Consider the following 24536-nt stretch of genomic DNA (forward strand, 5'->3'; position numbering starts at 1 on the left):
TGTGGGGGGATGGAGGAGACGTAAACAATGAAGGAAGCGGTGAGGGGGTGCAAGCAATGATGGGAGGCATCATGTCACTGAGCTGGAGAGGAAGAAAAGGGGGTGTTTGCTATGAGGACAGAGCACCTTGGAGGGCTAAGGGGCTTATTTGTATGAAAGGTGGCTTCTCTCTGGGATGTTGCTAACAGAAAAACAACAAACCCAAACCACCGAATATTTAATTGAATCGATAAAACACCATCACATACATATCTTAGCTGTGAGCAAACAGTAAACACGGCGGGATTATCCCACCTCGCCAAGTCCCCAGTTCTCGATTTCGGTACTCACCATGCACCTCTATACAAATCCATGGTAGCAACACTTGTAGCAGCGAGTTGGGGTGGGGTTAATATAACGATACTCCTGCCTCAAATAAAAAGAAAATAAAGTTGGTGAACTCCTATTAAAAAGTAATCAAGTGTGCTTTTCAAGTTAACAATTCTGGACGTCTGCTTTCTAATGCGCAGAAACTGAAATCGCCCGGAAGTAGGTAATCCAGGAACAAAGCGCTACACTTAAACATGGACGAGTTTACATGAGATGGGAGGCAATTTCCAGGTTGCATGAATAATGTAGATTAAGCAGCCATGCACCCGATCCCTGGTGACACTAACAGTTAAGAAATCATTTTGAAGTGAGAGAAATAAAAGACGCTCTTGGAAAACAGCATCTGACATTTAACCCGTTCGGTGCGCCTGTCGGCCAACGGCCATCGCGAGCATTACCTCCGTAGTGCTGCGCACGTCCATTGGCCGACGCGGCCCTGCCCGCACAAGAATTTACCCGCACCCCGGAGGATTTTACGGTGCGGTAAACGGGTTAATCTCGGTCCTCGAATGCACTGCAAATGTGACGAGATAAGAACCAGATTTACAGGCCTGTTTAATGGTGGTCGGAGCCAGTGAAAACATTACCAGTCATGAGAAGTGCTCTCCAAAAAAGAAAAAAAAGTTCTGAAACATTTCCTAAAATAAGAGGAGGGGATGGATAGGAGTAATTGCTCCCTGCTCTCGGGGAGGGTTAAACACAGGAAGAGATATGATGCAGGTATGCCATAGACAAGTGGGGAGAAAGAATAGCAGAGCGACGATGGAGCCAGCAAATGGGAAGCCAATGTGCAGGCTGAAGCCCACAAAGTACATACAAGCTGTCTCTTCGAGACAGCGCATGTAGTGTCTAGAGCCTTGACCTACAAAGTGCTATGAGGCAACTAGTGTTGACATGCACATGTGCAGTCACAGGTAATACCTAAAAATAAGAAAAGGGAACATTACTTGGATGAAGCCCGGCTACGCAAGCAGCAAACTTGCTTTTCAAGTTAACAATTCTGGACGTCTGCTTTCTAATGCGCAGAAACTGAAATCGCCCGGAAGTAGGTAATCCAGGAACAAAGCGCTACACTTAAACATTGACGAGTTTACATGAGATGGGAGGCAATTTCCAGGTTGCATGAATAATGTAGATTAAGCAGCCATGCACCCGATCCCTGGTGACACTAACAGTTAAGAAATCATTTTGAAGTGAGAGAAATAAAGGACGCTCTTGGAAAACAGCATCTGACATTTAACCCGTTCGATGCGCCTGTCGGCCAACGGCCATCGCGAGCATTACCTCCGTAGTGCTGCGCACGTCCATTGGCCGACGCGGCCCCGCCCGCATAAGAATTTACCCGCACCCCGGCGGATTTTACGGTGCGGTAAACGGGTTAATCTCGGCCCTCGAATGCACTGCAAATGTGACGAGATAAGAACCAGATTTACAGGCCTGTTTAATGGTGGTCGGAGCCAGTGAAAACATTACCAGTCATGAGAAGTGCTCTCCAAAAAAGAAAAAAAAGTTCTGAAACATTTCCTAAAATAAGAGGAGGGGATGGATAGGAGTAATTGCTCCCTGCTCTCGGGGAGGGTTAAACACAGGAAGAGATATGATGCAGGTATGCCATAGACAAGTGGGGAGAAAGAATAGCAGAGCGACGATGGAGCCAGCAAATGGGAAGCCAACGTGCAGGCTGAAGCCCACAAAGTACATACAAGCTGTCTCTTCGAGACAGCGTATGTAGTGTCTAGAGCCTTGACCTACAAAGTGCTATGAGGCAACTAGTGTTGACATGCACATGTGCAGTCACAGGTAATACCTAAAAATAAGAAAAGGGAACATTACTTGGATGAAGCCCGGCTACGCAAGCAGCAAACTTGCTTTTCAAGTTAACAATTCTGGACGTCTGCTTTCTAATGCGCAGAAACTGAAATCGCCCGGAAGTAGGTAATCCAGGAACAAAGCGCTACACTTAAACATTGACAAGTTTACATGAGATGGGAGGCAATTTCCAGGTTGCATGAATAATGTAGATTAAGCAGCCATGCACCCGATCCCTGGTGACACTAACAGTTAAGAAATCATTTTGAAGTGAGAGAAATAAAAGACGCTCTTGGAAAACAGCATCTGACATTTAACCCGTTCGATGCGCCTGATCTCCAACGGCCATCGCGAGCATTACCTCCGTAGTGCTGCGCACATCCATTGGCTGACGCGGCCCCACCCGCACAAGAATTTACCCGCACCCCGGCGGATTTTACGGTGCGGTAAACGGGTTAATCTCGGTCCTCGAATGCACTGCAAATGTGACGAGATAAGAACCAGATTTACAGGCCTGTTTAATGGTGGTCGGAGCCAGTGAAAACATTACCAGTCATGAGAAGTGCTCTCCAAAAAAGAAAAAAAAGTTCTGAAACATTTCCTAAAATAAGAGGAGGGGATGGATAGGAGTAATTGCTCCCTGCTCTCGGGGAGGGTTAAACACAGGAAGAGATATGATGCAGGTATGCCATAGACAAGTGGGGAGAAAGAATAGCAGAGCGACGATGGAGCCAGCAAATGGGAAGACAATGTGCAGGCTGAAGCCCACAAAGTACATACAAGCTGTCTCTTCGAGACAGCGCATGTAGTGTCTAGAGCCTTGACCTACAAAGTGCTATGAGGCAACTAGTGTTGACATGCACATGTGCAGTCACAGGTAATACCTAAAAATAAGAAAAGGGAACATTACTTGGATGAAGCCCGGCTACGCAAGCAGCAAACTTGCTTTTCAAGTTAACAATTCTGGACGTCTGCTTTCTAATGCGCAGAAACTGAAATCGCCCGGAAGTAGGTAATCCAGGAACAAAGCGCTACACTTAAACATTCACAAGTTTACATGAGATGGGAGGCAATTTCCAGGTTGCATGAATAATGTAGATTAAGCAGCCATGCACCCGATCCCTGGTGACACTAACAGTTAAGAAATCATTTTGAAGTGAGAGAAATAAAAGACGCTCTTGGAAAACAGCATCTGACATTTAACCCGTTTGATGCGCCTGTCGGCCAACGGCCATCGCGAGCACTACCTCCGTAGTGCTGCGCACGTCCGTTGGCCGACGCGGCCCCGCCCGCACAAGAATTTACCCGCACCCCGGCGGATTTTACGGTGCGGTAAACGGGTTAATCTCGGTCCTCGAATGCACTGCAAATGTGACGAGATAAGAACCAGATTTACAGGCCTGTTTAATGGTGGTCGGAGCCAGTGAAAACATTACCAGTCATGAGAAGTGCTCTCCAAAAAAGAAAAAAAAGTTCTGAAACATTTCCTAAAATAAGAGGAGGGGATGGATAGGAGTAATTGCTCCCTGCTCTCGGGGAGGGTTAAACACAGGAAGAGATATGATGCAGGTATGCCATAGACAAGTGGGGAGAAAGAATAGCAGAGCGACGATGGAGCCAGCAAATGGGAAGACAATGTGCAGGCTGAAGCCCACAAAGTACATACAAGCTGTCTCTTCGAGACAGCGCATGTAGTGTCTAGAGCCTTGACCTACAAAGTGCTATGAGGCAACTAGTGTTGACATGCACATGTGCAGTCACAGGTAATACCTAAATAAGAAAAGGGAACATTACTTGGATGAAGCCCGGCTACGCAAGCAGCAAACTTGCTTTTCAAGTTAACAATTCTGGACGTCTGCTTTCTAATGCGCAGAAACTGAAATCGCCCGGAAGTAGGTAATCCAGGAACAAAGCGCTACACTTAAACATTCACAAGTTTACATGAGATGGGAGGCAATTTCCAGGTTGCATGAATAATGTAGATTAAGCAGCCATGCACCCGATCCCTGGTGACACTAACAGTTAAGAAATCATTTTGAAGTGAGAGAAATAAAAGACGCTCTTGGAAAACAGCATCTGACATTTAACCCGTTTGATGCGCCTGTCGGCCAACGGCCATCGCGAGCACTACCTCCGTAGTGCTGCGCACGTCCGTTGGCCGACGCGGCCCCGCCCGCACAAGAATTTACCCGCACCCCGGCGGATTTTACGCCGCGGTAAACGGGTTAATCTCGGTCCTCGAATGCACTGCAAATGTGACGAGATAAGAACCAGATTTACAGGCCTGTTTAATGGTGGTCGGAGCCAGTGAAAACATTACCAGTCATGAGAAGTGCTCTCCAAAAAAGAAAAAAAAGTTCGGAAACATTTCCTAAAATAAGAGGAGGGGATGGATAGGAGTAATTGCTCCCTGCTCTCGGGGAGGGTTAAACACAGGAAGAGATATGATGCAGGTATGCCATAGACAAGTGGGGAGAAAGAATAGCAGAGCGACGATGGAGCCAGCAAATGGGAAGCCAATGTGCAGGCTGAAGCCCACAAAGTACATACAACTGTCTCTTCGAGACAGCGTATGTAGTGTCTAGAGCCTTGACCTACAAAGTGCTATGAGGCAACTAGTGTTGACATGCACATGTGCAGTCACAGGTAATACCTAAAAATAAGAAAAGGGAACATTACTTGGATGAAGCCCGGCTACGCAAGTAGCAAACTTGCTTTTCAAGTTAACAATTCTGGACGTCTGCTTTCTAATGCGCAGAAACTGAAATCGCCCGGAAGTAGGTAATCCAGGAACAAAGCGCTACACTTAAACATTGACAAGTTTACATGAGATGGGAGGCAATTTCCAGGTTGCATGAATAATGTAGATTAAGCAGCCATGCACCCGATCCCTGGTGACACTAACAGTTAAGAAATCATTTTGAAGTGAGAGAAATAAAAGACGCTCTTGGAAAACAGCATCTGACATTTAACCCGTTCGATGCGCCTGTCGGCCAACGGCCATCGCGAGCATTACCTCCGTAGTGCTGCGCACGTCCATTGGCTGACGCGGCCCCGCCCGCACAAGAATTTACCCGCACCCCGGCGGATTTTAGGGTGCGGTAAACGGGTTAATCTCGGTCTTCGAATGCACTGCAAATGTGACGAGATAAGAACCAGATTTACAGGCCTGTTTAATGGTGGTCGGAGCCAGTGAAAACATTACCAGTCATGAGAAGTGCTCTCCAAAAAAGAAAAAAAAGTTCTGAAACATTTCCTAAAATAAGAGGAGGGGATGGATAGGAGTAATTGCTCCCTGCTCTCGGGGAGGGTTAAACACAGGAAGAGATATGATGCAGGTATGCCATAGACAAGTGGGGAGAAAGAATAGCAGAGCGACGATGGAGCCAGCAAATGGGAAGACAATGTGCAGGCTGAAGCCCAAAAAGTACATACAAGCTGTCTCTTCGAGACAGCGCATGTAGTGTCTAGAGCCTTGACCTACAAAGTGCTATGAGGCAACTAGTGTTGACATGCACATGTGCAGTCACAGGTAATACCTAAAAATAAGAAAAGGGAACATTACTTGGATGAAGCCCGGCTACGCAAGCAGCAAACTTGCTTTTCAAGTTAACAATTCTGGACGTCTGCTTTCTAATGCGCAGAAACTGAAATCGCCCGGAAGTAGGTAATCCAGGAACAAAGCGCTACACTTAAACATTCACAAGTTTACATGAGATGGGAGGCAATTTCCAGGTTGCATGAATAATGTAGATTAAGCAGCCATGCACCCGATCCCTGGTGACACTAACAGTTAAGAAATCATTTTGAAGTGAGAGAAATAAAAGACACTCTTGGAAAACAGCATCTGACATTTAACCCGTTTGATGCGCCTGTCGGCCAACGGCCATCGCGAGCACTACCTCCGTAGTGCTGCGCACGTCCGTTGGCCGACGCGGCCCCGTCCGCACAAGAATTTACCCGCACCCCGGCGGATTTTACGCCGCGGTAAACGGGTTAATCTCGGTCCTCGAATGCACTGCAAATGTGACGAGATAAGAACCAGATTTACAGGCCTGTTTAATGGTGGTCGGAGCCAGTGAAAACATTACCAGTCATGAGAAGTGCTCTCCAAAAAAGAAAAAAAAGTTCTGAAACATTTCCTAAAATAAGAGGAGGGGATGGATAGGAGTAATTGCTCCCTGCTCTCGGGGAGGGTTAAACACAGGAAGAGATATGATGCAGGTATGCCATAGACAAGTGGGGAGAAAGAATAGCAGAGCGACGATGGAGCCAGCAAATGGGAAGCCAATGTGCAGGCTGAAGCCCACAAAGTACATACAAGCTGTCTCTTCGAGACAGCACATGTAGTGTCTAGAGCCTTGACCTACAAAGTGCTATGAGGCAACTAGTGTTGACATGCACATGTGCAGTCACAGGTAATACCTAAAAATAAGAAAAGGGAACATTACTTGGATGAAGCCCGGCTACGCAAGCAGCAAACTTGCTTTTCAAGTTAACAATTCTGGACGTCTGCTTTCTAATGCGCAGAAACTGAAATCGCCCGGAAGTAGGTAATCCAGGAACAAAGCGCTACACTTAAACATTGATAAGTTTACATGAGATGGGAGGCAATTTCCAGGTTGCATGAATAATGTAGATTAAGCAGCCATGCACCCGATCCCTGGTGACACTAACAGTTAAGAAATCATTTTGAAGTGAGAGAAATAAAAGACGCTCTTGGAAAACAGCATCTGACATTTAACCCGTTTGATGCGCCTGTCGGCCAACGGCCATCGCGAGCACTACCTCCGTAGTGCTGCGCACGTCCATTGGCCGACGCGGCCCCGCCCGCACAAGAATTTACCCGCACCCCGGCGGATTTTACGCCGCGGTAAACGGGTTAATCTCGGTCCTCGAATGCACTGCAAATGTGACGAGATAAGAACCAGATTTACAGGCCTGTTTAATTGTGGTCGGAGCCAGTGAAAACATTACCAGTCATGAGAAGTGCTCTTCAAAAAAGAAAAAAAAAGTTCTGAAACATTTCCTAAAATAAGAGGAGGGGATGGAAAGGAGTAATTGCTCCCTGCTCTCGGGGAGGGTTAAACACAGGAAGAGATATGATGCAGGTATGCCATAGACAAGTGGGGAGAAGGAATAGCAGAGCGATGATGGAGCCAGCAAATGGGAAGCCAATGTGCAGGCTGAAGCCCACAAAGTACATCTCTTCGAGACAGCGCATGTAGTGTCTAGAGCCTTGACCTACTAAGTGCTATGAGGCAACTAGTGTTGACATGCACATGTGCAGTCACAGGTAATACCTAAAAATAAGAAAAGGGAACATTACTTGGATGAAGCCCGGCTACGCAAGCAGCAAACTTGTAACAGGGAGTTGGAGTGGACAGCTAGCAGCAGCAGAGGCCTGAGCACACAAGTCTTCCTGCTCAGTGTCTTCCTTGAAGAGGTTTGTATATGTCATCCCTGAAAAGTGCGACAGAAGTGGACTGTACCCTTTCTGCCTCACTTGAGCAAATACAAGGACAAGCACAGGAAAAAAATAAGTGGCCTGGAGCGTGCATACGCGAAGCTCTAATCAATGTTTCATAATTTTCTCATAAGCTTCGATGTGCTCCAAAGTTTCGCAAGTTTGAAAGCTCTATCTGCCCTGCGTCTTCCTCCAAACAAGTGTCTCCTTCTCCCAAATCAGAAATTTCTCCCTCAGAGCTGCGGTTTGCTGAGCCGATCATGTATCACACTTGGTCCACAACACAGTGGCGTAGCAAGGTCAGGTGGTACCCAGTGCGGAACATTTCTTGTCGCCTCTGGCTTGACAAAATGGCAAAAATATCTGTTTAAAACACATATTTTTGCCATTTTGTCACTCCTCTCAGTGATGACACCCGGGGCGGCCCGCACCCCCTTCCTACGCCACTGCCACAACAGAGATGCTACAAGGCTCAATCCTGATTTTCTCCTCAGCAGGAAGGCGCTGATGCAGCCTGTGGCAGAAGTCACTGACCTTGAATCTTACAAGCCACCTGGAGCTGCAGCTGTTTCGGACACCCTCTGCCTCTTCAACAGTGCAAGTAATAAAAATTCCAATGTTTGGTGCCACATACAAAGTAGCTAATAGTAAGTTATTTAAAGAGTGAGCTGGTTACATGAATGACAGATCTTAAAGTTGAATTCCTTGCAAACAGAACTCCGATTGGCAGCTGGTGTCTCAGCAAAAGTGTGATTCTTCACAGTCACAGAATGATGGATTCAGGAAAGTGAGAAGAAGAATGAAACCTAAAGCAGCTATCATAATTTTTTTTTTTTTTTTGTAGAGCACTTATTAGCATAATGTCCTTGAAACTCACCAGAACAGGTCTGAAGCAGCTGTCACTGGGCGTGCATGTGTGTCGAATCTAAAGAAGGTGAAACCAAAATCTTCCCAAAGCCATCTGGCGAGACTGGCAAAATGAAAGCAGCTGCTGTTGGCCAATAAAAACATAAGAAACCTGAGTGACGAGGAAGCCAACTAATGGTATGTAATAGGCAGGCTTTAAGCTATTTTAAGGAACAATAGATCTCAAGAGACTGAGCATGCACTGTCTCAGGCAAGATCTAAAAAGATTGGCTTCAAATCAGCAGCAGATTCCTCCATTCAGAACACTGCATAACCAAAAATCTCTTCTGGGCAGGACAAACACAAGAACAGTGAGGATTTGGAATGCTATGAAATCAAAAGCAGACACCTGAGATATACAATAAAACCTCCCAGTCATGAGCAAGGAGCTAAAGCAAAGTGAACTCTAAGGGCCGTAGTCTCAATGAAGTTACGGAGAGAGGCGTTAGTCTTCTTCGCTGAACGCCTCTCTCCACCACTTCCGAAACACGAGGCTGCACCCTATTCTCAGGGATAGGGTGCAGCCTCGCGTTTCCTCCTTCGATGGCGCTAAGTTTCACAACTTTGCGCCAACGCAAGCACCTTTGCACCAGAGTGCAAGGGTGTCTGCAAGCAGGGAGGTTTGTTTATGTACAGAAAGGTGTCCCTTTCTTCACATAAACCTAAAATGCCAGTTTGTAACTTACATGTGTGCTGCTTCGTGCAGCACACATGTAAGTTACAAAACGGCATTTAAAAAAAAGGTTTGTTTATGTACAGGACGGGACACCTTCCTGTACATAATCAAACCATGGCATTTTGCTTTTTCCATGTGTGCTGCACAAGGCAGCACACATGGAAAAAACAAAAACAAGGAGAAATAAAGCATTTCTCCTTGTTTCGCTACCTTAAGACCAGATTGTTCCTGGTCTTAAGTTTGGCGCTACCTCCTATTTACGCTGCCCTTGAGAATAGGAGGTAGCATCAAACTCAATGGGTGTTGTGGTGGAACGCCCACCGCAGCACCCACTGAACGCCCCTTTCACGCTAAAAACAGCATGAAGGGGGCCCTATTCACAAGGCAGCTTTAAGCCGCTTTAAGCCACTTAACATAGCTTAACGTTGCCTTGTGAAGAGGGCTAAGCCCGTATCGCCACAACAACGTGACTGAGAGTGATGTTGCAGTGGCGATAGGGGCTTGAGAATATGCTCCTAAGTATGTATTAGGTATTGGAACCTACAGGTCTGACAATAGGTGGCTAAAGCTATATTTAGTCGAGACCTAAAATTGATCCCTTCTTCCCCCTTTCTGCATGCCTGAACTCAGAGTCTCATGTATCTGATCCACCTCTCGTTTGTCCAATTTGTTTTTTCAAACGTTCTCGTGACTTATCTTACCCCTTTGCCGTGTTCACATTTCCTTGCAACCTCATTTTCCCCTTGCCCACTTCATCATTCTCACTTCCCACCTTTCAAATATCCAACCTTTCTTATTTCCTTTCATTCCCTGTCTCCTCTACTCCTGGACACCACGCTTTGCCATCATCCTCTGCTGCTATCTGCTCTACTCCTGTTCTGTGCTCCGGCTGTACTCTAATTTCTCCTGTTGGTGTATCCCACCTCCTACTCCTCCTCTTACCTACATGTCAAATCAACCACTATGACTGTCAAAATGTAGAGGTTGCATTCCCTAAAGCACTGGGCTGTGAGTAAAGATGTACATTTTTTCAGATGCATGTTGGTGGCAAGTAATGCATGCTTTAGTGTCAACAAGTAGTCAGGCCCACGTGAAGGGCAGCCGGAAATTGACTGACACATCGGATGTTTGTTGAGAAGGTCAAAGAGGACTGGCTGTATGATTGGGAACAATCCTTTTTTTAAGGTACTTTAGGGTTCTGCTTTTACAAATGATACAGCATTTAAGTTTTATCCTGGCTTCCACCAGAACCCATTTAAAAAAAACTACAGATACTGATGCAAACCATAAGCACATCTGATAATATATCAGTATATAGCTAGCAAAAATATCATCTGGCAGGAATATTACCTCCTAAATATAATTTACAATTTACTTTATTATTATTAACTCTGTTATTTTTTTTTTTAAATATCTTTTTATTAAACATAAACAAAGACATTCGGCAGAACAGCATACAGTTACTTGTCATTGATATTCCTGGCCAATACATTCGGGCATCACAGATAGCAAGGGTCCATTTGAACAGGAGATCAGGTATCAGGGGGCAAAGTCTCATCCTCAGAGGGGATCACAGGGGCTTTACATATATCTTCCCGGAAGGTATTTCACGCACACCATACAGCGGACCATTTCCTAGGACACCCCTGTGCCACATAGACCATCTTCTCCCTAAACATACACCAGTCTAGATTGTTTTTCCAAGTAGCTAGCATCGGTGACGTGCCCACCCCCCACATCGGCACTATACCGCGCTTCGCCACCATAACACCCAGAGTAACCCAGAGCCTCTCTGCACCTGTCAGATCAGTGGGTTCCCAAACATTGAGGAGACACCGTTTGGCCTCTGGGCGTATATGTTTGTGTAGTACGTCCCGCATTATCGCGTGCAGCCCCCGCCAGTACTCCTGGATCTGTTCACACTCCCAGAGTATGTGTAAAAAAGTGCCTACCTGGCCACAACGTCTTCTACAATCTCCCCCCTTCTCCTCTTCCCATATGCACTAGCTGGGGTCCCATAACATACGTTCTGTGTAATATTTTCAGTTGCACCAGGCGTAGTCGGGCGGATATCGCCACCTCGTAGGGTGAGGCAACAGCCCACTCTGTTATTTTTGTTAACAATATAAAGGACACAATATTTTGTTTTCTGATGACAACCCCCCTCCTCAAAACATAATGTACATTCTAAATCAACATTACTCATTTATATGTACACAGGTGCAGTGAAAAGCTGGGATTACCAGCGACGATCTCCATGTCACACATGCGACACTGATCCATCACCAAGTCGGTGGATAATCCGGATTCTATACAAATTTCCACCATCCCTCACGACTCTCAAAAGAAGTCTACCCAGGTCACTTTCCCAGGCCCAGACAGTGCTACCTGGACGGCAGTCATCAACAGTCATTACTCATTTATAATGATCTCAAATAAAGATAAGGCCAGACCAGTATCCCCCTGATTGCCCTCCAAAGCCCCATTTCATCTACAGAAAAGAGACTGAAACAAAAGGGAATTTGACCAATACTTCTGCTGGCATCGTTAATCATCTACTAAAGGATGACACTTCCACACACAATAACAGCACATGTAGCCCAACCGGGTAATGTATTTATTTTGCCAGCTTGTCAATGTCACCAATTATCGTCACTGTGCCTAAGTAGGTCCTAGAGACAAACCCCACCCCTCGAGTGGGCATCAGCCTCTCACAGGCTTCAGACACAGACATGGATAGACAGCATTAATAAGTGGCACCCCCTGCAAATCTCACAATGGGGCTACTAGGGAACAGTATTAATCTCAGCAATGTCTGAAAACTGTATAGCCACAGTTTGTAACTCTGTAAATGCTCAACTGGGGCGGCTCCTCTGTTAACGCGGAGGCGTGTTGCCTCACAGGAAAAATAAAATAATTAACTGCATGTTACTATCATTTTATTTTTCAGCACTCCTCTGTAGAGGTGGGGCAGACCGGACTGCCCACAGAGCAGAGAGAGGAGTGGCTGGGCATTCTCTAAGTGCGCAGGATGGTTTGGCTGGCCATCTTGGGCAGGCCAAACCGTCATGCAAACTTGGCATGTTCTCCACTGGGCTATGTTGCATGGCCTGGGTGGAGAAGATGTCTTGGCTTCCAGTCCCCATCTGAGCGCTGCACCATAGTGCTCAGACCAATCATGACGCTGCTATCAGCAGCGTTGTGATTGGCTAGGGGAGTCTGTAGGCCTAGGTGCTTCCTGTTCCTGCGTCGACGGAAGAAGAAGAGGATGGGGAGGCCGGCAGGTACGTTTTCTTTTTTTTTTTTAACCCTCCCCTTCCCCGCTCAATACTACTGTCCCATTGCAGCTGCTACTGATGCTCAATACCTTTCCACTCTCCCAAATGTCAACTCTCGTATTTCTCAACCTAACAGAAATGTAGCCAGCCTAAAAAATCTAAGACGGCTGACTGGCCAGCCAATCACATTACAGTCGTAGAAAAGAACAGGAAAGAAGGACTCTGTAGAGGCAGTGCTATACCACAATCTGCTATCAGTGAAGGGCAAATGTGCACTGCATTCCGCCCTCCATGCACAATGCACCATGAAATGCACTCTCTTCTCAACGTAGAGTTAAGAGAAAGCCAATGCAAAGACATCTCTCAATAGAACTATGACGCATCTGAAAGACACAATTTTATTTTCATAACTTCTATTCATAACTTACAAATAGCAGTGGGTGATTCAGTTTATACAAACTTCAAGCTACTAGTAGTTCACAGTAAGTGAATATTGGCAGATTTTTGGGATGTTTTAGCTGAAATGTGTGCAAGTGTGTGAAGAGGCGGAGGAGAGCTTATGGGTGAATCATGTTTTGTTTAGGAGTGAGTCAATAAATGATGCATGGACGTTATCCCAAAAGGTCTTTGCGCTTGAGTACAATAATCCATGCTGAAGGCACCTCTCTTCCAGTCTGCTAATGTAAGTAGTTATAAAGGGCCCCTAGGTGCTATGATTTTTTCAATAAGTCTGTGTTAAAGAGCACTTGCAATCCTGACAATAACAATACTGATGCAAGTGAAGAATTATTTTAAATGTATCAGATAGTTGCCAAAAATCATGTAGATGGTTTGTTGGCTAGATCATCATAAAAATCCCCCAGTCTGTGTGATCCAATAAACAACCAAAGCGGTGTGAAATGCCTCCACAGTAGTTCCTCTGGTCTCCTCTGTCCTTGGTTCACCTCCAGGATCTGTTGAGAGATGAAAAGCTTGAGTTGCTATCATGGCTGGGAGCTATTGGTTGGCAGCTCAAAAACCTTTTCAAACACCACTGTGTCTCCTAAGTTATTTTAATGCGCTTCTTGGTGCAGACGTCCCACTCTGCACCCACAGGCCTGCCTCTGAGTCTGCCAGCTCTCTGCCTTCGGTCCCATATGCTTTTGTGAGCAGCATAATTTAAACTCAATCCTGTATACTTCATTCATTTACATTCATATATTCATATACAACATTATATTCAGTGTGTGATTGTGTCTCCTTTATACGAACTAATGGAGTACATAAATTACAATCACTAAAGCTTTATATATCTGGGTATATTCAGTTGACCAAATGACTGTTGTGATCATGTTATGCTTAGTCACATTTAACAATGATTAGTACTTAATTTTATGTGAATTTTATAATGTAATCCATCTCTATTTTGATTCTGAAAAGTTTAAGTTGACATGAGGCCTCAGCTGATAATGCTTTCTTTAATTTGCCAGTGTGTTAACTTCTGCAGGTGTGTTATCATGCTTCTCATTAGCTAGAGAAAGACTAATTGGTTGTATTAGACGACTGATAGTGAGGCCTGCGGGTGGGCAAGTTGTCAACGAACTCGGAGAATTAATGTTCCAAGGAGACCTTCTGTTTCTTGCGAACCAGTAGGGCCGGACTGGGAATGCAAACCGACCCAGACAATTAAGTCTGACCGGCAGCGGGGGGAGGGGTGGGGTGGTGCTGGTGGGAAACACTGCCGCTGCTTTTGGTACAGGGGGCTGATATTGCAGCACTGCTGCAAAACCGGCCCCATGTACCAAAAACAGCCCCTACCCGTCAAAAACCAGCCCCCTCCCTTCCAGCCCACTGGGAAAATCCCTGGTACCCGCTACGGCCAGTCCAGCACTCCAAACCAGGATGGTGGGGTGCTCAAGGTAGGTCACTGCAGGCACAGTTTCAAAGAAAAGAGAACTTAGGGAGTATTTTGACTCCCCTCTTGTCCAGCTGCTTGGCTGGTTCTTGGTGTTGAGAAAGAGATATGGATGCTTCCGAAGCTACTGTTATATTTAATTGGTGTTTCCACATCTAGTTATGCAGACTTTCCCTTGACTCTGAGATGGAACATATCTCTTGCGTGAAGATTCATGCTGAACACTTCTCCTATTCTCCTGAACTTCTACAGATGCTCTTTTCCAGTGGTTCTCAAACTTTCTCAACCCCTTCACCCATTGCCCATGGCTCCCCACTCTTACTTTTTTTGGGAGGGTGGGGGATGTAAGCCTGGCCTCGAGAGAGCTTGCATTTTTCTCCCTGAAAATAATTGGAATGAAGCTGAAGTTGGGATGAGCTGATGAAGGTTTTATAATCATAAACGCAGGGTGTTTCACATCACTAAGGCTGCGCCTCTCATAAAATATTCCTAGTTACTCTTCTATGCCAATGCCTTTTTTAGAGTACCCTCTAAAACTTTTTAATCCCATTTACAGTGCTAGATAGCACCCCTATGCATGTAGGCCTCACTGCCAAAGTGTTTCTGCGCTTGAAGAATATTTGCATGCACTTCCATTTCGACCCATATCATACGTGCCAACACACCTGTCTCAGCAGGGTGACTCACAATTTTTTAAACCACATATAGCTTTATTTTCACTGTCGCCTTCCTAAAATTGCCTCCAAATCAATGCAAGTATAATAAATTCCTCAGATTTCTTTTTAAACGTCCCTCTTTCTTGCTTCCAAATGTTGGCATTATGTGGTATGTGGTGTTCTACTTCCCAGTACTCAAGAAGAGACAGCTTTCGGCATGTCACTTACAAATCATCGACATCATGCGTTTAATTCTAATTAGTTTAACTGAAGCCAACAGACCCTTCAACAATAGATGCATTAAAGTGCTTGGTGCGCGGCTCCCCTGGCTAGGTTTGATGGCTCCCCAGGGAGCCATGGCGCACAGTTTGGGAACCACTGCTCTATTCTAGGCTGACACCTATGCTCCTTGCATAGAAATCTCCATTACATTTTCTAGTTCTCAACCTATGTTTAGATCAGAAAAGGGAAGTCTCTTTATGGAACACCTTATTGTGATAATTTACTGTATTCGCGTAGTGGGCGTTACTATTCTATATCTCATCTTATTTGATTTAACTTACTGGCACATTTCAGTCTGCAAACTATATTGCTGCATTTAGTGAATTTATTTTTACTATACATATGTACTGGTTGGATCAATATTCTAAGATAAATTAATTTAATCCAAATTATTGATCCGTGCTGTGGAATTACATTAGCTTCACAAATTTTAAATGTATTACTGATGTTTACTCCAGGACTTCAAATCAACTAACAAAGGTCCATACAACCAATAGGAAAATATTTTTGATGATTTCACTAAGAGATTGAGGTGTAAATACCATCATGCCATCAGTCTTCAAGCATACACCCCAATTGCAAATATTCTGCCTAGTACAGACAGGGCTCCATGGCGGGTGGCCACAGTGTTCTGCCAAAATATTTGTTATTGTCGACCTGTACTGGTATTAACACCACAATACTGACTGCCAGCATGTCATTAAGGTAAGTACATGCAGACTTAAGACTTGTAAATCTATACATCTCTTTATATGCTTACTGTTAAAACGAAGACGCGGTGATACTGTTGTGAAATATTTATTAAATAAATTTCAAAGATGATCAATGTACGAGACAGTTCAACCTCCGCCCCTGTGTCCTTTTGTTTCTCTCTCCACTCCCCTGGCTGGAGCGTCAATTCTAGAATGGATCCACATAAGCCCTAAGTGCAGAGCAAGGCTCAGACGGCACAACACCTGGGGATATAACACTTACCTTGACGAAAGTAATGTAGCCAATATTCTGGAGTTGAATATTTATGGCAGGCAATATTACTAACCACAATATTTTGACATAAAGCCAGCGGACAGTTGAAGTGATGCAAATGTTAGCCTGGGGGCTATTTCTAAGGACAAGCAATGTATTGGCTCCAGGCTTATGTATTGCCTGAGTAGAAGTGATGTGAAGTTGGAAACTTGTAGAATGCAACCAGAAATAATAACAATATCTTGTTACAAAATAGCATCTTTCATGTCATATCCTTTGAAATACATATGTTGACATACTAGCTTGGCAACAGAAGGTTTCCTGTCTATGATAGTGAAGTACTTTACTTTGTCTATTCCTTACAAATTGGTACTTTACACCTAGATTGTTTGGCTCACTTGGTAGCCTTGAAGAGAATGTATTATAAAATAATTCTCTACAGGTTTTTTTCCTATTGAGGCCAATGGTAGCTGCCTCAGAATAGGGGTGGTGGGATGCGGGGGATGGATAAAAAATAAAAAATAAATTAACTTACCTTCCCTTTGCCGCTATCGCCACACGCCTCTCCTCCGTCCTCTTCCTTTGCACTGGCAGCACCAGAAGCGGACTCTCCCTGCCAATCACGACGCTGCATGAGCAGCATTGTGATTGGTCTGAGCGGCTTGTTTGGCCATTCAGGCAGTGCCTTGGAACCTGGGCATGTTCTCCATCAGACTGTGAAACATAGCCAGGTGGAGAACAAGCTAAGTGAGCATGAATGTTTTTAATGCGCACTTAGGCAGTGCAAACCACTCCTCACTTTGCTCAGCCCCACCCCGCCCTGGCTTCAGTCCCGCACAGGAAATAAAATTGATAATACTTGTTATTATCGTTTTATTTTTCTCTTTGCATTGCTTAAATAGCAGTGGAGTGACGCTCCTTCGCCTTAGCAGAGGAGCCGCCACTGATTGAGGCGCTGATTGCAAGTGCACCGTATTGTTCTGACTCCTGCATAAACCTCCGTGCACAGACTGGAATTATAAACAGTTAGAAGTTTATTGAAACCTCCACAGTTTTCCCACAAATTCCACAATTTCCCCGAGTACATTCTGTAGCCTGCAAAAATAACCCAACGGAAAAAGCTCAGAAAGTGGGGGCATTTTAGATTTTGGTGCAAAAAGAACTAAAATCTGATTGGTATGTTCCAATATTCGGAATTTGAGGTCGTTGTTGCACCTAGTGAATTCTAAACAGTGTGGTATCGGATTTCAGTCGGTGCGAAAATGTAATTATCCACCATCAGAGCCCCTATAATTAGAGCCTAAGAAGCAACAGGTTCTTAGTCATGTTTTACATTCTTTACAAAGTGTTAAACCAAATGTATCAACTGTTTGAGTGCAAAATCACAGCGGCTTAACTTCTTTTAACAGAACAATAGAGCCCTCAAATGGAGGCACTGAAGTGAACTACTCTGTTTGCAGAAGTGCTCCTTGTGAAAGTGGAAAATGCTGTCACTCACATTGAGCTAGCCAGTGGCCGAAGAAGGATGGCCCACTGGCATTTGTTTGCTGTAGAGTACGACAGACAAATGTGAATGCCACAACAGAATAATGTATGAAGAGGGCTGGCTGAAAGCCATGCAAAGATACCATATTTTGTAATTTCCGCAAAATCAAAGGGACTTGTCTAACTTCATAACTAAATATTGCAAAGCGCAACTGCTGTGGAAGCCTAAAGCCGACAACATTACTTGTTATGCTTTATTTATTTATTTATTTATTTATAAAGTATTATATAGCGCGAACATGATCCCGAAGGATATCAGAGCGCTTCACAATTAAGGATGGTCAGGTAGGCGTCAAATACAAATCAAAGGAAACAGTTACAGAGGTTACAACAAAGCAGTACAATAGTTGAAGAAACAAAAATAGCGGGAATTGGGAGGGGAAGACAAGATTAGGTCAGAGGATATAAAACATCAGTACAAGAGATGAAGGTATAAGACCAGTATCTTCAAGCAAATTAAAAGAGCCAAATAAGGGTAAGAACTTGCACGTAAGGAATCGTTTTACATCCATTTTGAAGGCAACCGTGGAGGTGATTCTGCGAATTTCGGGAGGGAGAGAGTTCCAGATCCGTGGAGCGGAGCCAGAGAAAGCTCTTTGACAAGTTCTCTTTTTGCGAAATATCTGTGGTTTAAGAAAGAAGTTGTTAGCACTTTGGTGCGGGTGCAATTTTTCACTGAAATTTGCAGCACTTGACAAGTGTTGGATCGCATGACAAGTGTAAAATTCACAATTTGCACTGGTCTATCAGCTTAAAAGTCAGAGCAAAATTACACTAGCACCCCAGCAATATCATAATTCTTGCACCAAGAACTGAAATTAATGCAGACTGAGAATATCTTCTGTGAAGAATATGCTATAGTGCAACCTCTTATATTTAAGTGGTGTTTTAACAAAATATAAAAACAAAAATATTGTAGGTCATAAATATCGTGGCCAGAATATTGTGATATCAATATTGTGGGACTTAATTTCAAAGGTAAGAATATTTTGTTAGGTATTAAATATAATTTATTAAATATAGTTGTATACAATGTTGTTTTATTTAATATAGTTGTGTAAATATTGTTTTGAATTAGTTTAACAAATATTAGTTATTTTAGCATTATAAGTTATTAGTATTATACAATTATTTGTGTTTCATCTGTTTTAGTATATCCTGTAATTTGTTTTAGTATAGTATGAAAGTTGTTATATGATTTTTTTTGTTGAGTTTGTAGGAGGTATGGGTGGGCAGATTTAAAATGGTAATTTTTTAAAATTTATAATTAGTAAAATTAATAGGTATGTAGTTTAAGTTTTAATTGCTAATTATGTAAATTAGTTAATTGAGTGTAATTTTACTATCTCAGGCGGAGAATGAGTTGTGGGGTGTTCCCCAACACGACCTACCTCCTGTAAAAAGGTGGCCTCAAGCTGCTCTTGCTTAAGTCCTTATCATTGGAGTATGGATTTAGGGCCGCAAATGGGAGGACAACATCGGATTGCAAAGGGGCTATACCTATAACAAGCCTAAACCACTTATCCTATACATGGGGAGGCGGTCTATAGTAGACAAGGTAACCATCCGACCAATTATGTTTTAGAGAAGACTGAGAGCAACACCTGAAATAGCCTTGCATGCTAATGTCCTCCAAGAACTTATAGAGCTGGATACATTTCATAAAATTGAGTGGCTCAAGGGTATTATGACATGTGCATGGCTGTGTCTTCTGGGGTTACCTGACTTATGAGATTCTCCCCCTAATGAGAAAAGGGCTATACTGGCACTGGGTCACTCATAACGCAGATAATAATTCAACCAGTGGCTCATTGATCCTCAAATTTAATATGTTCAAGTCCTCTAGTCTCTACAAATCCTATCTAGAATTCATTACTGATCCCACTGACAGAAAGCTCCACATTCACATTAGGTTGGGAAATCTACCCCTTAGCTCATTTACAGCAAAATGGTCAGCCCCACCGTGCTACTCTTGACTTACCTAGCTTGCCACACCTCGACAGAATCCATTGCTCATTTCTTGTTCTGTGTATGCAAGATCACAGCAGTCCTGGTTAAGACCAGTCTGTTCCCGGATGGGCACAGGGACACATGCTGAAGATCTTAGGATCCTAAGGACCAATCCTAACCCATTGTTAGTCTGCGCAGTAGCAAAATGATTGGACAAGGCTTGGCTACTGAAGGGCAAACTCATCAATCAATCAAACAGCATTTGTAAAGAACATACTGTCCCCCCTAGGGGTATCTGGGCACTGTATATTAGTGGAAGAGCCATGTCTTGAGTCTCTTTCTGAAGTCTTTCATCGAGGGGGCTGTGGGGAGCTGGAGGGTAAGGTCATTCAAGATCTTGGCGGTGATGTAGGAGAAGGAGTGGCCACTGCTGCAGTTGTGACGGATACAGGGAGGGAGGTGCGAGGGCGAGTGAGTAGGAGTGCAGGTGTCTAGACGGTTGGTGGAAGTTCAGTCGATGGTATACGTAGACAAGTCATGAGGGCTTTGTAGGCATGTGTGAGTATCTTGAACAGGCATCTTTTCTGGATGGTGAGCCAGTGGAGGTCTCTCAGGTGGGGGGAGATGTGGGTTCATTTGGGGAGGTCCAGTATGAGTCTGGCTGCTGTGTTCTGTGTGGTCTGGAGTCTTCTGAGGAGCTGGGTGGGGATGCCAGCATAGAGGGCATTGCTGTAGTCAAGGTGGCTGGAGACGAGGGCCTGAGTGATGGTCCTTTTAGTGTTGGTTGGAATCCATCTGAAAAATTATGAGGAGCATGCGACGTTTGTGGAAGCAGGAGGAGGCAACTATGCTGTTGTGTCTATCCATGGTCAGTTGGCTGTCAAGGATGATACCTAGGTTGCGTGCATGGTCAGTCGGTGTGGGTGTAGGTCTGAGTTCCGCAAACCACCGGCTGTGGTCCCATGCGGAGATGTTCTTTCTGAAGATCAATACTTAAGTTTTGTTGGAGCTGAGTTGAAAGCAGTAGTCTTTGATCCATTTGGCTACGTTGGTCATGGCGTTGCAGAAGTTGCTTTTGGCGTTGGTGGGGTCCTCCGTGAGCGAGGGGATCAGATGTCTGCGTAGGAGAATATGTTGAGTCATTGGGATCTGCCGATGCCAGGGAAGGGGGTTATGTAGATGTTGAACAGTGTGGGGCTGAGGGATGATCCTTGTGGTATGCCGCATATGATGTCTTTGGATGCGGAGGCGAAGAGAGGCAGACGGATGCTCTGTGTGCATCGTGAGAGGAAGGAGGCTATCCCTTTGAGGATGTCTTGCTTTATGCCTTTGTTGTTGAGTGTGTTGATGAGGGTTTTGTGGGAGACAGTGTTGAACGCTGTGGAGAAGTCGAGGAGGATCAGGGCCGCAGTTTCTCCGCAGTCGCAGCGTATTCTGATGTCACCTGTGGCGGCAATCAGCACGGTCTCAGTGCTGTGGTTGTCCCAGAATCCTGATTGTGAGGTGTCCAGCAGGTGGTTTTCTACCAGGTATTCGGTGAGCTGCTGGTTGATGGCTTTCTTGAGTACTTTGGCCGGTAGGGGAACAGGGAGATTGGAACATCATTTTTTAGATTGCTGGGGTCGATTGAGGCTTTCTTTAGGAGGGATATGACATCTGCATCATTTTAACAGTTCGGAAAGTTTGTAGTGGTGATGGAGGTGTTGAAGATGCTGGTAAGCAGCATGCTGATTGGGTTAATTGGAAGATTGTAGAGGTGGTGGGGGCAGGGGTTGATTGGTGCCCTGGAGTGGGTGGAAAATGTGATGGCTGAGGTGGTCAGGGTGGTGAGTGGAGACCAGGTGGTGGTGGTTTGACTGATGCTCACTGGATGGTTGAGGTCCTTGGGTTTGACGGTGGTGGGTTGGACATTGAAGTTGTTGTAGATGTTGGTGATCTTCAGTGGAAGTAGTCGGAGAGGGTGTCGCCGAGTTATTGGGAGGGGTGGATGGTGTTCTCTATGGCTTTCGGGTTGGAGAATTCCTTGACAATTTTGAAGAGTTCCTTTGTGTGGTTGGATACGGTGTTGATGCGGGTGGTGATGGCTGCTTTCTTGGCTTCCTGTGGTAGTTGCTGAGGGTTGCTTTGTGAGATGCTCTGTTGGCGGGGTTCTTAATGGTGCGCCGTTTCTCCAGTCGGTGTCAGTTTCGCTTGGTGGTCCTGAGTTCTGGGGTGTACCAACTGGAATGACTGGAGGTCTTGATGGATTTTATAGGTTTCAGTGGGGCGACTCTGTCTGAGCAGTCGCTGATCCAGGCGGTGACGTTCTGGACAGCTTGGTTGTGGACTGTTGAGGCCTCGGGTTGGAAGGTGGTGAGGCCCTGTGATCACTGAGTTTTGGTGACCTTGCTCCAACTGCGGTGGGGGGGTGGTCTGATGCCTGGGGATGGTGTGCTGAGCATCGGCCATTGTGAAGTGTCACCTATCCAACAACCACCCATGTGCAACCACATTAGGCTTAAGCGTAGGAACCCATCCCGTCATCCTGCTGCAAAACATCTATTTAATATGGGAGGGGGGGCGATCATTCTCGACGTACATTCTGGACCCCTTGGAGATTTTTGTAGGATTGGGAATGTGCTTGTCCCCAGTTTGCTCCTTTTTATGTCCCTTGATTTATTGTTGAACCCATGGCACATGTCTGATGGCAGAGGTATAGCTGACTACTGCAAATTTTGCATCATGTTATTGTTCCATTAGTTGTGCTGAGATCGTTGCATAGTTGCTGCCTATTAGCGGGCTTAGCACACCATACTATGTACTTTATATCTCTCACTTTGCTTTATTGTATGAACCATTTTGTATCAGAAAAGCCTGGCTTTATTAGTTGTTTTGAGACTGCTGCCTAATTGCTGACTACAAGAGGTCTTAGTTTACAACATTATGTACTTTACATCTTGCACTTTGTTACCTTCTGCGAATCATTGTGTAATAGAGATGCTTTGTGAACAAATCAGGGCACTAGAGAAAAGAATGCTTTTTTACATCTAATTTGAGCTTTCAAAGATTTTTTATTGTTTTTACCATTTTAACTTCTGTAATTTTACCCTAAATGATTTAATGGTCTTGTGAAACTTTCATTGCTTAAAGTGTCAAAATAAAGTGCTTGTACTTTTTATTGTTGTTTTTTTCTTAATTATTAATTGGTTGACCACTTAAAAAAAACTTTTTTAGATGTATTAATTGTATTTGTTTTTAATTTAATAACTAAATGAATATTAATAATTTTTAAATTTTCTAACATTTTTTATTACTAATTTTAATTGTTTATTGGAGTTCTACACAAGGAAGAGTTTTATTCTAAAATATGCTAGCATTTTTATTATTTGTAATATAAATGTTTTAATTTAAATGTTATCTTTTTCATATTTTATGAATGCTTGTATTGATTTAAATATATTGTACATTTTTGGGGGTTTACATTGTTTTATTTTAAAATTAGGAGCAGGAATACCAAATACCCCTGCAAAGTCCCTCACGTTCCCTATTTTTGTTTAAATTGGAGTAGGAATAGTAATCCGGACCCCTCCAAAGTCCAACAATTTTCCTACTTTTGCTTACTTTGAGTGGAAATAGTAAATTTGATCAATTCAAAGGCCATCACTTTCCCTACTGTTGCTCAGGTGGAGTGGAAATAGTCAATCAAACCACCCCAAAGCCCAACACTTTCCCTACTATTGCTTAATTAGGACTATTAGTATGTATTTTATTTTTTATAGTTTTTACAAATTTTTATAATTATTTATAACATGAAATCATTTGTATTTTGTATTTTATTGTATTAGTATTTGTTTTTAATGTTAGTTTTACCATAATTTGCTATTTGTTTTCTTATATATAGGATTATGAATTGTTTCTTATTGTTATTAATAATTTGAATTGAATTTATTAATAATTGTTTCAATATTTTTTGTCTTTAAAGTTTATATTTCTTTGATTTTATTTATTTTATCAAATCATAAAAACATGGCCATATAATTTATATAGATATATAGATACATATATAGATACATAGATATAGTAAATTCAATATACCTACCTGTTTTTGATGATATTCTGCTCTGATATTTAGCTTCAATATATTGTGTACATAAAAAGGGGCATATTTATCAAATATTCACGCAATGCACAAAGCCACCGTGGTGCACTGCATGAAAGGGAGAAGGCAGGAATGTGCTGTAGTTAACTTTATATGGCGCATTCCTGCTCTCTGCCTGCACTGACGGACAAATTCTTGCCTAGCGCCAAGGAAGGCACCCTTGCACCATGTTTCAAGGCTGCCTGCGCTGTAGGCAGGATTGTTTTTGTGAAGGAAGGAACACCTTCCTGCACAAAAAACAATCCTATGAGGCTTTTCGTTTTCTATTTCTGCTGCAGAATGCAGCGCAAGTAGGGAGGGGAAAAAAGTAGGAGAAAGAAGCATATTTCTTCTTGTAACGCATCACCTGGGAAAGCGCAGCATTTTGACGCATTCCCAAGTCTACCATTATTGGTAAAGCTGAGAATGCGCCAAAATCTATGGATAGATGCATGGAAACACCCACCCTCCACCCATAGAACGCCTCCCCGGGGCAGAGTATCGCAAAGCAGTCCCTTGTGTTGTCTTGCGCTACACTCCACATTTACCAAGCCACGCCGGCGACACAAATGTCATTCTAGGTATTGCGTCGCCCCTGCACCCCCTTGTGTGGCTCAACAG

Source organism: Triturus cristatus, chromosome 10 (assembly GCF_964204655.1).
Source record: "Triturus cristatus chromosome 10, aTriCri1.1, whole genome shotgun sequence".
Classification (NCBI taxonomy): Eukaryota; Metazoa; Chordata; class Amphibia; order Caudata; family Salamandridae; genus Triturus; species Triturus cristatus.